Raw genomic sequence first — 16,906 nt, 5'->3', positions numbered from 1 at the left:
AGAATTTACTGATGATATTGAATCATCCTTCCGAGTCCTACCCGAAGGCATGGGCTCCGTTGCCCAAGCTTCCCCCAGGGCGTGTCATGGCCTGCGAGTCCAGCCAAAAGACCGTGACCCCATCCAGGGTGCTCAAACCAGACACAAAAAAGGTGCTGGAGTGGGCGGTGCAAGGCCATTGGTTGCCTTTTGCAAGCCTCTGGTTGGTAGCCAGAAAAAGAAAAGACTTCCCGCCCACCTAATGGTAAGAGCAAAGGAAGTGAAGCTTGATTAAGCATGGGTGCATGTGCATCTCCCCTGACTCAAAACGCAGGGGCCACCCTCATGGGAGCACAGGGACCCAGCTTTCATCAAGCTTTCGCTTGTCAGCCTAGTCCAGAGGACCAATGGTTTCTCTGTTCTTCAGATAGGATCATTAGAACAGATACTCCTCTTTGGTCTTGCCAGCCAGAAGACCAAGTGGTTCCAAAAGGTACTACACTTGATCTTAGCCAAAAGGCCGAGAAGCGATTTTACTGATCACGCGTTTAAAAGCATTGGTTGCTATGGGTTACTGCCCTTGGTCAAACTTTTGTTACATAAGGGGGTAAGAATTTAATTCTGAGAAAGCTTAGGGTGCATCCTAGGAAATAATGTCTACTGGACCTTACACCCTCTAATAATAGAATGCAACAGAACCCCTCGTGCAGCGCTCCTTCCCTCACTCAGCTTCAAAGGACAGAAAGTGCGGTTCCTGACAAAAGAAAATACCCACCCCACCCTGGGGAATGGGACAGATTCCTTTTATTAGGGCAAGTACACACAAGTGTTTATTGTGCAGAACGCAGTGAGGTGAGTATATGAATACAAGCAGCTGTAGGATACGTACAGTATTAGCAATTAACCCACTTGAGAGCAACAGTATTACATCACTTATGTGGTTAGCTCCCATTTGTAACTGAGTGTATCGTTTCTGTGCCCAGGGCTGGATTTACATAGTGGTCGCCCCTAGGCCCACTGCCGTTACCTGTGCATCCCCAGTGTTTTTGAACCAATGTGGGTGTGGTTGGACAGCATGCCGCCCCCCTAAAATCTTGCCGGCCTAGGTGGCCTTTCCACAAATCCGGGCCTGTCTGTGCCTGCTGGGTGTTGTGCATACAATTGGAACAACCTACCAAAACATAAGTGGACAAATGTTTTTATGCACATGCCCAAATCACATATTGAGCAGAATGACACCATTTTTTTTATAATTAGTCTCCATTAAGTTGAAACTAGAGTCCTATGTGGGTCCATTTTTTGGAACCCGTACCTGACCCATACCCGTAACCTGCAACCCGGACCCGCAACCCGCATTCTTACCCGATTGGACCCGCTACCCAACCCGACACACACCTTATCCGCAACCCGGACCCGCGACCCGCTGACCATCAAGAATCAGGAAGTGCTGTTATTGTAAATCGGAAGTGACATCATCGGAAGTAGGTGTGGTCAGAAAAAAGAGGAGTAAAACAGGAAGTGCTGTCATTGTAAACCGGGGGTGACATCATCGGAAGTAGACATGATCAGAAAAAAGGAGTCAAAAATGCTATTGAGAAGACCCATGGCCGACCCGCAAACCCGCAGAACCGCGACCCACTTCTATACCCACACCAGGAACTTCTACCTGCAACTCACAGGGTACCACAGGTACCCGTGGGTACCCGACCCGCTGAAGGAGTCTAGCTGAAACACTGAAACTGTGTGTATCATAATACCTGATATCTGCACAATAAACCTGCACACCAGTGTACACAGCCTCCACTTGTACAGACTTAGTCAACAGTCCCAAGCAGCTTAAATGAGATATATTGTTTAAAAACAAGAATCTGCCAGTGCAATATACTCCTTTAACAGAAGGAATGTGCTTAAAGGGATACTGTCATTGGAAAAAAACACATGCTGCTTCAGCAGAATTCTGCACTGAAATCCATTTCTCAAAAGAGCAAACTGATTTTTTTTATATTTAATTTTGAAATCTGACATGGGGCTAGATATATTGTCAGTTTCCCAGCTGCCCCCAGTCATGGGACTCGTGCTGTGATAAACTTCAATCACTTTTTAGGGCAGAGACACACGCTCAGATTCGGGGAGATAAGTCGCCCAGCAATAAATCTCCTTTTCTTCGGGCCGACTAATCTCCCCGAACTGCCTCCCGCCGGCTAGGATGTAAATCGCCGGCGGGAAGGCAATCAGTGCCTTTCTTTTTCCGAAGTCGGCCGATGTTGCCTCACAAGGAAACTTCGGATGACTTTGGGAAACGAAGTGCTCCGAGTGCTAGAATGTAAATCGCTAGCGGGAGGCAGTTCGGGGAGATTAGTCGATCAGAAGAAGAGGCAATTTATGGCTGGGCAACTAAATCTCCCCGAATCTGAGCATGTGACTCTGCCCTTAACGCTGCACTGCAAGTTTGAGTGATAACCCCCCTTCTCTTCCCCCCCCAGCAGCCTAACAACATAACATTGGGAAAGTAACCAGATAACAGCTCCCTAACACAAGATAACAGCAGCCTGGTAGATCTAAGAACAGTACTCAATAGTAAAATCCAGGTCCCACTGTGACACATTCAGTTACATTGAGTAGAAGAAACAACAGCCTGCCAGAAAGCAGTTCCATAGTGCAGCACTGGCTCTTTCTGAAAGCACATGACCAGACAAAATTACCTGAGATGCTCCTACACACCAATATTACAACTAACTGCAACCAAAAAAATACACTTGCTGTTCAGGAATTAAATTTTATATTGTAGAGTGAAATATTTGCAGTGTAAACAGTGTAATTTAGGAATAAAAATGATATCATAAAAATAATTACAGAATCCCTTTGAGCTCACCTTTAAGTTAACTTTTAGAGGCAGATTTATCAAGGGTCGAAGTGAAAAAAAAAATTTCGAAAAAAATTCGAATTTCAAAGTATTTTTTCGGTACTTTGACCATCGAATAGGCCAAAATTCGGTTTGAACAGAAAAAATTTGATTTGCATAGAAAAAATTAGGTTCAAATTGCAAAATTCGACCATTCGAAAATCGAAGTACTGTCTCTTTAAAAAACGTAGACTTCGACTATTCGCCACCTTAAACCTGCCGAATTGCTGTTTTAGCCTATGGGGAACCTCTATAACCTATCTGGAGTCTTTGGCTTAAATTTCAAGTCAAAGTTTTTTTTGTGAAATCTTTTGAATCGAAGTATTCAGGTGGCCAAACACGGGCCGATAAAAAGCTGCCGACAGACCGTGTCGGCAGCTTATTGGCCCATGTATGGGGCCCCCCGACGGGCTTCACCGATCGAGATCTGGCCGAAAGTCGGCCAGATCTCGATCGGATGGGACGAAAAATCCCGTTGGATCACAGCCGCATCTATTCATTGATGCAGTCCCGCGATCCGACCGCCCATTACTATTCGTTAGGATCCGATCGTTGGGCCCTAGGGCTCTTAGGGTGGGCATATCGGGGAGAGATCCGCTCGTTTGTTGACATCGCCAAACGAGCGGATCTCTCAGTGTATGGGCACCTTAATTCTAAGCAGCAGTTAGTCTTCATGGTTTTTTTTCTTATAGTTTTTGAATTATTTGCCTTCTTCTTCTGAACCTTTCCAGCTTTGAAAAGGGTGTCACTGACCCCACCTAAAAAACAAATGCTCTGTATGGCTGCAAATTTGTTATTGCTACTTTTTATTACTCATTTTTGTATTCAGGCCTCTCCTATTTATATTCCAGTCTCTTGTTCAAGTCAATGCATGGTTGCTAAGGTAATTTGAACCCTAGCAACCAGATGACAAACTGCAAACTGAAGTGCGGCTGAATCAAAAGCTTAATAACTCAGAAACCACAAATAATAAATAATGAAAACCAATTGCAATATATCATACTTTCTACATCATACTAAAAGGTGAACATCCCCTTTAAAAAATGTTTGGGGTTTATTTCAAAAATGCCCCCAAAACCCAACTAGTCCTGCCCATCTGTTCTATTTCTGCCCACTTAATTCTCTGGCTGTGCAGGTGAACCAGCGCTACCCAGTACACTGCTCTGTATGACAGGAACCAATCAGCAGCTAGGCTGACCTGATAGGGAACTGAAGCTTTTCTTTGCTTGTGTGAATGCAGGGCTGTGATTGGCTGTCCTCCTCCTACTGTGCTTCTGGCAGGGACCGTTACTACACGCCCGCCTCTCATTTGACACAGACCATTACAGATCTATGGGCAGCTCCACTAATGGGGGCATTTTTAATGACCATATTAATTTTTAGCCCAAGTAAAACCAGCACTGTGTAATATTCATTATTGCCTACAAAATTAGGTTGTTTGTGCTTATCCTGTATGTCTCTTTTAAGACACACAGCCTCAAAGATGTTATAATCTGGAGTCTCAAACCTTAAATAACTTGTTAGCACTATGCTGCAATACACGGTTTAGAACCTATAAGCCAATTGTATACAACAAAGTACACTGAGCCTGTAGCTACAGAAAGTAGAGGACTTCACATATTTCTTAGTCAGTCTCTATATAAAGGCCCAGTATAATCTTTACTATCAAGCCATGAGCAGCTTAACATCTACAGTCTTCAAGCATCTAAAGTTGAGCCTTGAGCCGCTCAAGAACTTCCAGAGATATATATAAAAGCTTTAATATCCAGAGTACGTAGCCTTTATCAGATCTATGGCTTGGATATAAAGGCTGCAGCCCATAAGCCTGAGCAAATCAAGGTACAAAGCCACCTAGGATATCTTGGGAATGTCTAGACAGAGAGATTCAAGATACAGCTGCAAATATTATACAGTGCGTGCAGCACAGAGTAGACAGACTCCAAGGCCATAAGGCCAGGGTTGTGAGTATTTAGACAAAAACTGCACCCTTGTTAGTTTTCATGGGTCAATGGGTGACCATACACAGGTAGATTTGTGGAGAGCGGATCTGGGCCTGGATTACTCTGATCAATGTCCCTAGGGACTAGTGATGGGCGAATAAATTTGCTGCAAATTTTTTGCGAAACTGTCGAGACAAAATAGGACAAAAATTTACACGGGCGTCGAAATTGATGCGCGTCAAAATAATTTTGACGTCCATTGACTTCAATGCGTTTCGAAACTTTTCGGCGAAGTGAAACAGGACAAATTCACCCATCACTACTAGGGACAAGTTGGACAACTAGTTCTCCTCATCCAACTAGATTTTCCAAACCCGTCTGACTATCTGGCAGGTCAATCAGTGCACTCCATACACGGGCCAATAAGCTGCCAATTCCATCTGGAGAAGCAGCAGGTTTTATCAGCCCATGTACAGCTCACTTAAAGGTGGCCATAAACATAGAGACCCACTCGTTTGGCGAATTGGCCAAACGAGCGGATCTCTCCCTGATATGCCCACCTTCAAGGTGGGAGATGTCGGGCTGATCCGATCGTGGGCCAATACGGGTTCCGCATCAACGAACAGATGCAGTCCCCAATCCGACAGGATTTTCACCCCTGCCCAATCGACATCTGGCCGAGAGGGCCCCTCACATGGGCCAATAAGCTGCTTTTATTGGCCCCGTGTGTGGCAACTTTAAAGGAAAACTTTACCCCCAAAATGAATACTTAAGTAACAGATAGTTTATATCAAATTAAGTGGCATATTATAGAGTCTTACCAAACTGGTATATATATATATATATATATATATATATATATATATATATATATATATATATATATATACACATGTAAATATTGCCCTTTTACATCTCTTGCCTTGAACCACCATTTTGTGATGGTCTGTGTGCTGCCTCGGAGATCAGCTGACCAGAAATACTGCAGCTCTAACTGTAACAGGAAGAAGTGTTGAAAAGTGTCAGACTGGCCCACCAGGATACCAGGAAAACTCCCGGTGGGCCCAGGTGTCTGAAGGCCCTCTTGCTTCTAAATATTTAGCCTGTTTCATGGTCATTCCCTATTTCTTTATGGGGAAAAAACATGTAATAATGGAGGAATAGAGTATAGTAAGTAGATATAAAAGACTAGGAGAATAAAGAGGTTGAGTGAGGTGAGGAGGAATAGTAGTTTGGAAAGTGGGCCCACGGTCAAAGTTTTTCTGTTGGGCCCACAGTCTAAGGTTTTCTGGTGGGCCCCTGGCATCCCATTCAGACACTGGTGTCTGTTAATTGTCTCATGTGACCTAACATGTATAGTTTGTTTGTGTGCACAGTGAATCATATGACGGCCCTTGTTTTTTAAAATGGCAATTTTCTATTTATGATTACCCAATGGCACATACTACTAAAAAAGTATATTATTATGACAATGGTTTATTAACATGAAGCAGGGTTTTTTACATATGAGCTGTTTCATGTGATATTTTTTTATAGAGACCTACATTGTTCAGGGGTATAGTTTTCCTTTAAGAGTATGGCCGCCAGAATCAATCTTTCACCAGACTTTGCAGATATGAACAAGAAAAGTCAATAGCATGCTATTTTATGTGCAACTTATCAAATAAAGGGATCACAGTTTGGCTGAAATGGTGATATTTTGTGATTTGTGAAGTCAAGAAGGTGTGGCGGTACCTGGCTCTGTGTGATGTACCTGAAACATTGAGAACAGTTGATTTTTATCTTGATGTTTTTATGCACGTGCATCATTTGGTGTTAAGGCCCCCATACACGGGCCGATAAAAGCTGCCGACAGTCAGCAGTTTATTGGCCCGTGTGTGGGCCATCCGACGGGCTTCCCCATCTTGGTCGGGCAGGTAAAAAAATCCTGTCTGTGCGTTTATGCGGTCCCGCGATCCGAACGCCCGTATCGGATGCATTATGATCCAGCCGTTGGGCCCTAGGGCCCACGATCGGATCAGCCTGATATCGCCCACCTCAATGTTCGCATATCGGGGAGAGATCCGCTCGTTTGGCGACATCGTCAAACAAACAGATCTCTATGGCCACCTTAAGAATGTGCTGGAGTAGAAGAGACAATGATAAAATCGAGGTATTTTGTTGGTATAAATCTTATGGACAGTTTAGTGTTTCTGCAGTTTTGGCCCATAATCCATTGGGGAAGGCTAACGCAATAGTAATGCGCTTACGCAGCAAATATTCTACATGAGATTTTCTTCATAGTAAAGAGTATAAATTTACATTATTATTCTCAAAATAAACACTGTGCCCTTTTCCCTAATCAGCTGATTGAGGTTTTTGTAAGAAAAAAAGCTGAAGCAAAGTGAAGCTCTATAGACATGAGGCATTACATGCGACGTCCTGCTTGCAGCTCATCTCTGCATATCCCGCAGCCAGTAAGAGAGGCTTCAGTGACAGAGTTATACAAGGACAAACATCACATCACCCCCCTCTATCTCTCACCTCCTCCTTGTATTGTTTCATATTCCCTTTATCAGGGTTTCCATACATCTACCTTGCCTTTTTGACTCCCATCTCTCTCACCAACGCAGTCTCTATCCTCCCGTTCCTTTCCTTCCCACTACTGCTATATTTAGCTCCTCTGTGTCCTAGAAAGATCCTGTCTGGTTATTCCCAGCTGGGCCAAACATCTTCACCGGCTTTGTTCTTTTCTCCTATCAAGGGAATTCCACTTGCACAACATGTTCCCTGTAGAGCACTGTGTCCTAATGAAACTCTGCAGAGCATTGGGCCCTAAACTGTGAGCTAAATCATATATGTGCACTGGAGTACTGCTTTTATATTGTTCCCTAATGAAACTCTAATGAAACTCCTTTGTTTTTCCAAGTGCAGCTTTATTCAGGGCAACCTCCTTAACTCTTTCCCTACAGCGTAAAACCACAATGTATACCTAATTATACCCTGGCATGCTTTCACTGCAACAAGAACTAAATTGGCCAGGGATGTTCCAAATCCCAGGGAGATCTGAAAAATGCATTGTCCTTAAAGGAACAGTTTAGTGTTAAAATAAAACTGGGTAAATAGATAGTTTGTGCAAAATAAAAAATGTTTCTAATATAGTTAGTTAGGCAAAAATGTAATGTATAAAGGCTGGAGTGACTGGATGTGTAACATAATAGCCAGAACACTACTTGCTGCTTTTCAGCTCTCTAACTCTGAGTTAAGGTGGCCATACACGGGCAGATTAAAGCTGCCAATATCTGTCCTTTAGACCGATTTGGCATCTTATCTGCCCATGTGTGGGGGTTCCCAACGAGTCCTCCAGATCGATATCTGGCCAAAAATTGGCAGGATCGTTTAAGTTAAGGTGGCCATAGACTCCAAGATCCGCTCGTTTGGCGACATCTTCAAACGAGCGGATCTTTCCCCGATATGCCACTAAACTGCATGGCTATATCGGGGGTAATTCGAACGTTCGGCCGTATGGCCGAACGATCGAATTACGATGCGCCAATCGGCTCCGACGGGTCGGTCGGGTAAAAATCCAACCTTCCCGATCAATATCGTGGCCAGACATCGCCAAACGAGTGGATCTTTCCCCGATATACCACTAAACTGCATGGCTATATCGGGGGTAATTCGAACATTCGGCCGTACGGCCGAACGATCGAATTACGATGCGCCAATCGGCTCCGACGGGTCGGTCGGGTAAAAATCCAACCTTCCCGATCGATATCGTGGCCAGATATCGATCAGGAAGACCCGTCGGAAGCCCCCATACACGGGCAGATAAGCTGTCAAATCGGTCCAAACGACCGATATCGGCAGCTTTATCTGCCCGTGTATGGCCACCATTAGATTTTTCGTATGATCCAGGACCACATTGGCTAGTTGATGCAGTCCTGCGACCCGCCGGAGCTCATTCGTAGTACTGTAATCCGATCGTTCGGCCCCAGCCGTTAGTGGGCATATCAGGTTAAGATCCACTTGTTTGGCGACCTTGCCAAACGAGCAGATCTTATAGTCTATGGCCACCTATAGGGGGGGCCACATGGGACATAACTGTTCAGTGAGTTTGCAATTGATCCTCAGCATTCAGATCGGATTCAAAAGCAACAGTTATGTCCCATGTGCCACCAACCCCCTCAAGTCACTGATTGGTTACTGCCTGGTTACCAATCGGTAGAAACCAAGAGAGCTGAAAAGCAGGAAATAGTGTTTTGGCTATTATGTTAGACATCCAGTCACTAGGCTTGGGCGAATTTAACCCATTTCGTTTCACAAGAATTCTTTTGACGCGTATCATTTTTTTTTTTTACGCATGATGCCATACAAGCCTATGGGCGTCATTTCTGCAACGAGACAAGGTGCAAAAATTCGCCCATCCCTACCAGTCACTCCAGCCTTTATACATTACATTTTTGGCTAAATAACTATATTAGAAACATTTTTTATTTTGCACAGCCTATCTATTTACCCAGTTTTTATTTTTAGACGGAACAATTCCTTTAAGATAACGGGAGGTGCTGTTGTAGCACCAGCTTAACAATGTTGATAGCCCTGATACATTTCTTCTATTCATTGCTCATTAAGGAGAATACTCTGCAAAATGGCACTGCAGCAGTTTTCTCCTTATTTTGCAACACCACTTGAGGGCAAATTAAAAGGTGTGCTTCCTATGCTTCGGCTCCCCCAGCAACCAACCCTCCAACCAGGGACATAGTAGAGCAGCAGGCCAGGTTGCAGTACATATGTGTATAATATATATATAGTGAATGAAGTACCCCCTCTTGTAAAATATAAGGATATTATAAGTTACCGAGGAGTTTCATGACCATATAAAAACACGAGGCCGAGGTAACTTATAATATCCTCATATTTTACAACTGGGGGTACTTTATTAATTATAATACACAAATCTTAGTGAGTTATGTGACAGAAATGACATCACTTCTCACCGTTTATAACTGATGACATCACTACTCACCGTTTATAAGGATATAATTTACAAGATGTGTATTATATACACATAATACACAAAAGCCATGAATATCCTGTAAATGATATGCTTAGTGAGGTTATCGGTTATAATTGGAGTTTAGTGATGTCATTTCTGTCACATGACTCACTGAAACGTGTGTATTATAATAAATAAGGTAAACCCTGTTGCAAAATATGAGGATATTATAAGTCAACTCGGAGATCCATGACTTGTTCCATGGCCTTCGGCCTCGTGCTTTTCGATGATCATGGAACTCCTCAGGTCCTACTTCAGGACTTGTGATGAAGAGATTTGTGGCAACTGCCTTATTTATACCAGGGGTCCCCAACCGCCACGCTGCGGGCAGTCTTGAACTGGGCTGTTGGCGCACCCGATTTGGATGACGGGGCACCAAATTGGACGCCGGCACTCCAGAACTGGATGACGACTACCTACTGACCCCTCCCACCGATCCACTGGCACACGGGCCAAAAAAGGTTGGGGACCGCTGATTTATACTTCTTGCAAGGTAGATAATTAGCTTACAAGTGCACAGATAAACCCTCTGCATAAGAGACTTCAGCCAGTAAGTTAAGAAAGGTAAAGCAAATTAATGAAGGGTTGGGGTTGTTTATACAGAGCTCATTAGTTCTAGTTAAACTAACTGTAATTGTGAAAACAAAAATGCTGGTTTCACAATTAAGGGGTTTTTTTTCAATTAAAGTTTAGGCAGAATTTATTGGAAGGTCAATTTATTAAGCTCTTGTCGAAAAAAATGTGTAATTATTGTATAAACACGCATTTACATACATCAAACAACATTCTAATTCTGTTAAAAGTCCAAACGACGTGAAAGTTTTAATTTAGCACAAACAAAGGCTACAAATGATTATGCGGCAGAATTCTAAACCCAATCCCTATTTGCAAATCTATTTGCAAATCTATTTGCAAATCTATTTGCAATCGGTGTCAATTCTGTGGATCAAAGTGCCATCAAAATGAATCTGCCACAACAGGGGAAAGTGAAAATGCCAGCCGGCTTCCAGATCACACGTCTGCTGTTGATTATGGCCCCAAGCTTTTAGAACATATTGAACAGAATAACTTCTCTATTTTATTTTCTAGTTTTATGCACAGATTATGCTCTAAGCACAATGGCTGGATACAAATATAACCAATTAAAAGTAATTCCATAAATCAGGCAATTCTGGCTCCAGATTCTGGTTATCACATGTATAAATGATTCCATGCACAATATTCTAAATATGCCAGGTTCTGTAACTGTGCTTGTCTCGTGGGTAATGCTGCAGGCAACAAGGAATGTGCTTTACTGTGCCAGGAATAAAATGGACTGAGTACCAGTCTACCCAAAAAGCACTATTTTCCTTCTTTCAGCCTCTAACTCACAAAACATACCTCCTTTTATATCAGTGATGCCTACTCTGCATTCATTTTGCTGTTGAACTACAAACCCCAGAAACCTTTTCAATAGGGATGCACCGAATCCAGGATTCGGCCTGTTTCAGCAGTATTCGGCTGAATTCTTCTGACTGGCTGAACCGAATCTGAATCCTGATTTGCATATACAAATTAGGGGTCGGAAGGGAAATCACGTGACTTTTTGTCACAAAACAAGGAAGTAAAAAATGTTTTCTCCTTCCCACCCCTAATTTGCATATGCAAATTAGGATTCGGTTTGGTATTCGGCGGAATCTTTTGCAAAGGATTCGAAGGTTCAGCCGAATCCAAAATAGTGGATTCGATGCATCCCTACTATTCAAGCAATACCATCTGCCTTCATCCACATAAGAATGTTTAGCCTCGAAGTGCTTCCAAGTACAGGTATCGGATCCGTTATCCGGAAACCCATTATCCAGAAAGCTTCGAATTTCGGGAATGTCATCTCCCATTTACTCCGCTGTAATCAAATAATGCAAAATTTTAAAACTTGTTTCCTTTCTCTGTGTAATAACAAATCAGTACCTTGTGCTTGATCCCAACTAAGATAAAATGACTCTATATTGGTGGAAAAACTATCCTATTGGTTTTATTTGATGTTTAAATTTTGGGATTCGGCCAAGTCCCCGAATCATTTGTGAAAGATTTGGCCGAATACCGAACCAAGTGCGAATCCTAATTTGCATTAGTAAATTAGATAAATTAGATAAATTAGATAAATTAGTAAATTAGAGGCTGTAAATGAAAAAGTGGGGAAACATTTTTTTACTTCCTTGTTTTTTGGCAAAAATTCCCATGAGTTCCCTTCCTGCCCCTAATTTACATATGCAAATTAAGATTCGGATTCGGTTCAGCCAGGCACAAGGATTCAGCCGAATCTGAATCCTGCTGAAAAAAGCCGAACCCTGGCCGAATCCCGAACCGAACCCTGGATTTGGTGCATCCTTAGTTTAAATAGTTTTCAGTAGACAAATGCTCAAGATCCAAATTATGGAAAGTCCCAGGTCCCGAGCATTCTGGATAATAGGTCCCATACCTGTACTGTTAGGGCAGGACTACATGGCCGATGCAGCCACGATCCGACGCGCTGCACAAAATCACAGGCGTCACGTCGGATGCGACAGAAATAAGGTAAGTAATTCAATTGTCGCATTGTGTAGCAGCATTAATGCGACGCGACACCACTGTCTGATGCAGACGCTGCATGATGCGTCTGCATCTGACAGTCGTGTCACATCAGCAATGCGCAGCGCGTCGGATCGCGGCTGAATCGGCCATGTAGTCCTGCCCTTAAGTAGTGATGGGAAATGAGAATTTTGTCAAAATTGACAACTCCAAATTTTCGCAGCAATTTTGCAAATGTATTTGCAGGCGTCAAAACGAGCAAATAAATAAATTCGCCCATCACTACTGTTAAAGTGTAATTAGACAAGATTCTCTGGCTGTCAACGAAAGATGGGAGTTGTAGTCCAACAACAGCCGGAGTGTATACCTGTATGCTCTAATAAAGACTCCGAAACACAGATACAAAAAAAGAGCATTATATACTGATTATTCTGCTGCACTATCCAGGCAGTCTTTAACTCTATTTTCTGATCCTTCTTCCTGCTTCTCACCTTTGGCTGCCTGAATGACTCTTTCTAAATGATTTCTCATTTCCTCTTTTCTCTGTGGTCTGTAACATTCTATTTGCATGCTTCTATCTTTCTCTCTTTCTCCCTCTCTGCTTTGTCCCCCCTTTACACCCTCTCACCTCTCCCCTCCCCCATGTCTCTCTCCTTCCCTCCCCCAGCCTCTCTCTCTCTCTCCCTCCCTGCGGCTTTTCACTGGATCAGGAGATGGAATTTTTTCCCTTGGCCCAATGCCAAAGCAGCCTCTCGAAGCAAAGAGGGAGACATAGAGGAGAGGTGGAGAGAAAAAGGAGAGAGAGAGAGAGAGAGAGAGAGAGAGAGAGGGGGGGGGGTTTAAAAAGAAAAGGATGTTGGAGGGGGTGTTTGGGGTTCCATTGAGTGGATAAGTTAAAAATAAGAGAGAGAAAGTGGCAATGAGAAAAAATAGTGGGCTGTAGTGGGGAGTTTGCGCTTTAAGACTAAGGAGAAGAGAGAATACAGGGAAAGTGGAGGTGGAAAATAAGAGATAAAGGAGGTGAAAAATGAAGAAGAGGTGAGAAATGAAGAAGAGGGGGTGGGTTAAAGGGGACCTGTCACCCTAAGAAATAATTTCAAATTCTTTTCTATCATGTTAGTTGAGCAAAATAAATATTACTTACACTGTATTTATTATTTAAATTGTGTTTCCTTCTGTTTTGGAATTATACAATCACAGCAAGCAGGCAGCTGCCATTTTGTGGACACGGTTATTAAGGGAAATTGTGTATCACCCCAAAATCTTGTGTATGCACCAGAATGAGGGACCTAATGTCCATGTGCAGTGCCATACACAATTACAGAGCCTGAGGAGGGAAGGGGGAATGTGAGGAGAGCAGTGACATGTAGGAAGTGCTGAATGGAAAGTGAAAGTAATTGACTACCCCTCCTCTATGCCTCGGGCATAGAGGCGGGGCAGGTAATATTTGATTGACAGTTTAGATATTTAAACACCTTTATAACAGGTATGGATGTTTTAATGAAAAAAATTTTGGGGTTCCATATTTAATTTGGAAAGGACTTTCATTATGCAGTTTTTTATATGTAGGTGACAGGTCCACTTTAAGGCAGGAGGGATGCAGAAAAAAGCAGAGAGGTGCATTAAAGGGGTTGTTCACCTTTGAACAGATAGATCACCAGAAATAAAGACTTTTTCCAATTACTTTCTATTTTCTATGTGTCACTGTTTGAATCATAAAGTGTCATTTTTCACCTTCTAAAACAGCTCTGGGAAGGGGAGGGGTCGCCGACCCTGTAAACTATTCCTTAATTGATACATTTACTTGATACATTTCTTTATCCCTGCTGAGCGGAATCTCTGAGTTTCATTACAGGCAGCTGTTAGACTTGATACAATAGTTGCTGATACTCCAGAGATGCTGCTGAGAAATGTATCAACTAAATGTTGCAAAATTATAACAGTTTAGAAGAGTCTGCACCTAAATTACTGAGCTGCCAGACTCAAACACCAGAGACACGAACATTCGACTTTACACTTAGATTTTGGAAAAACAGTAAAAAATAAATAATGGTAAGTAATCGAAAAAAATTCTGTATCTCTGGGGAACAATCTGAAAACAACTGAACTGAAAAAAAGTGTTTGGAAGGTGAACAACCTCTTTAAAGGACAAGGAAAGTTAAACTAAAGAAGTAACTAGAAATGTTGTACATGATGTTTTGTGCTTCTGTAACTGCCCAAGGCAACCACAGCCCTTTAGCAGTAAAGATTTGTCTCCAAAGATGCCCCAGTAGCTCTTCTTTTCTGCTGATTCACTGCACATGCTCTGTGCTGCTGTCACTTACTGAGCTTAGGGACCCACTCACAATATACAGTACACATAGAATAGAAATGTCACAATATAAGGCTGATTAGTAATTAATACAGATAATTACTACATGGCAGCACAGAAACCAGTGCAATTAGCATCAGAATTTAATAATCAGCCCTGTAGCATCAGCTTATATTACAGGGGAAGCTCATTTTTTGCTGGATAATTAGTGACGAGCCCTAAGCTTAGCTTCTCAACAGCCAATCAGAGCCCACTGAGCATGTGAGTGTCACAGACACTTTCCAAGATGGTGACCCCCTGTGACAAGTTTGAAGTCCTGGATCATTGCTGCTATTGACAAGCTGTAACTTTAGCCTCGTGCGATAAGTTCATTATATAAAATATGGCATTTTTAGCCCTATTCATTTATAGGGTTTAGTTCTCCTTTAAGGGGTAAAGTGAAAATACTCTCAGCTATGGCTCACCCAATGCCCACTGGAATAACCCCACGGGATAACTGGGCATCACTGCAGTAAGTGATACATGAGCTGAGTGTGAAGTATAGACATAACATTAAACTCAGCTAGTGATGAGCAAAATGTTTTTTTATCAGGTTTCACTGGAAAAAAATGAGGGATGTGCTGAATCCTTTGCGAAAGATTTGTCCGAGTACCGAATCCGAATCATAATTTGCATATGCAAATTAGGGGTGGGAAGGGGAAAAAAATGTTACTTCCTTGTTTTGTGATAAAAAGTCATGTGATTTCCCTTACTTGCCCTTAATTTGCATATGCAAATTCAGATCTGGTTCGGCCAGGCAGAAGGATTCAGCCGAATCCGAATCCTGCTGAAAAAGGCCGAATCCTGAATCCTAGATTTGGTGCATCCCTAGAAAAAACAACCGCAGACGTCAATGTATTGTGCACTAAAAAAGTCACCGCAAAAAAAAGTACAAAAACTGTCGAACTGGAAAAACTCAAAGTGAAAACCGCCCGTTAGCTTCAATGCATTGTGTTAATTGTCGCCATTTCCCAATCTTTTTGGCAAAGCGTAACAGGACAGATTTGCCCATCACTTGCAGAGAATATTAATGGATATAAACTCCTTTAGTATAGGAATATAAATGTGGTGCTGTACTACAACTACCAGCATCCTATGATCCGTCGTAGAAAGTCCTACCAAGATCTGTATGAATAAAAAAGTCTTTGTTAGGGATGCACTGAATCCAGCATTTGGTTTAGGATTCGGCCGAATCCTTGTGTCTAGCCAAACCCAATCTGAATCCTAATTTGCATATGCAAATTGGGAGGGAGGGACATCATGTGATTTTTTTGTCCGACCTCTGAATTTATAAACGTGTGCCTGCCCCACCCCTTTTGTGACATCACCACTGGGCGGGTCTATAAATAGAGGGGACGGAGCTGGTTGGTTGAAGGAAACTCAACCCGCACATCACTACAAGTAACCACGTCTCTCTCCTGTTACTCTGTAGAACCAATGAACACACCAGGTCCAGCCAGCGCATGGAGTGGGTGCAGAACAGATGCAAACACATAGGGACAAACGGGCTCCTGAGACTCACATTAAAGGAAGAGGTTTGTACACAACTTATTCTTAGATTTAGATACACAATGCATGGCTACCACAAAATCAGTACAGTCTGCAGCATTCACATATGTTAAATTTAAAGCAGTGGCACACAGGACATTTTAAAATCCGTGGCGAATCTGTGCTACTGCAGGCGACCAACACATCCCTTGTTTCCTTCCCAGATGGGAATATAGTAGAACCCCCATTTTATGTTTTTCAGGGGACCAGAACAAAAATGATCTGGGAAAATGTAAAATCAGGGAAATGTGTTAAGGTAACTTTTTCTTCAAGTATTGAAAAGATGTAAGCACAGGAGTCCGTTTTACTTTGAGATACAATATTTACTGTGTTAATAACAAGGGTTAAACATTGCAGTGTTAAAGGAGAACTAAACCCTTAAAATGAATGTGGCTAAAAATGCCATATTTTATATGCTGAACTTATTGCACCAGCCTAAAGTTTCAGCTTGTCAATAGCAGCAATGATCCAGGACTTCAAACTTGTCACAGGGGGTCACCATCTTGGAAAGTGTCTGTGACACTCACATGATCAGTGGGCTCTGATTGGCTGTTGAGAAGCTAAGCTTAGAGCTCGTCACTAATTATCCAGCAGAAAATGAG

General features: G+C 42.5%; 1 pseudogene; it reads right to left on the bottom strand.

Annotated features, from left to right (window-relative positions):
- Nucleotides 1–385: 385 nt before the first annotated feature.
- LOC121395820 lies at nt 386–511 on the bottom strand (annotated as a pseudogene).
- Between the last annotated feature and the right edge of the window lie 16,395 nt (nt 512–16,906).

This window comes from Xenopus laevis, chromosome 7L (genome assembly GCF_017654675.1).
Source record: "Xenopus laevis strain J_2021 chromosome 7L, Xenopus_laevis_v10.1, whole genome shotgun sequence".
Taxonomy (NCBI): domain Eukaryota; kingdom Metazoa; phylum Chordata; class Amphibia; order Anura; family Pipidae; genus Xenopus; species Xenopus laevis.
This window is presented reverse-complemented; position numbering and strand designations above follow the sequence as displayed.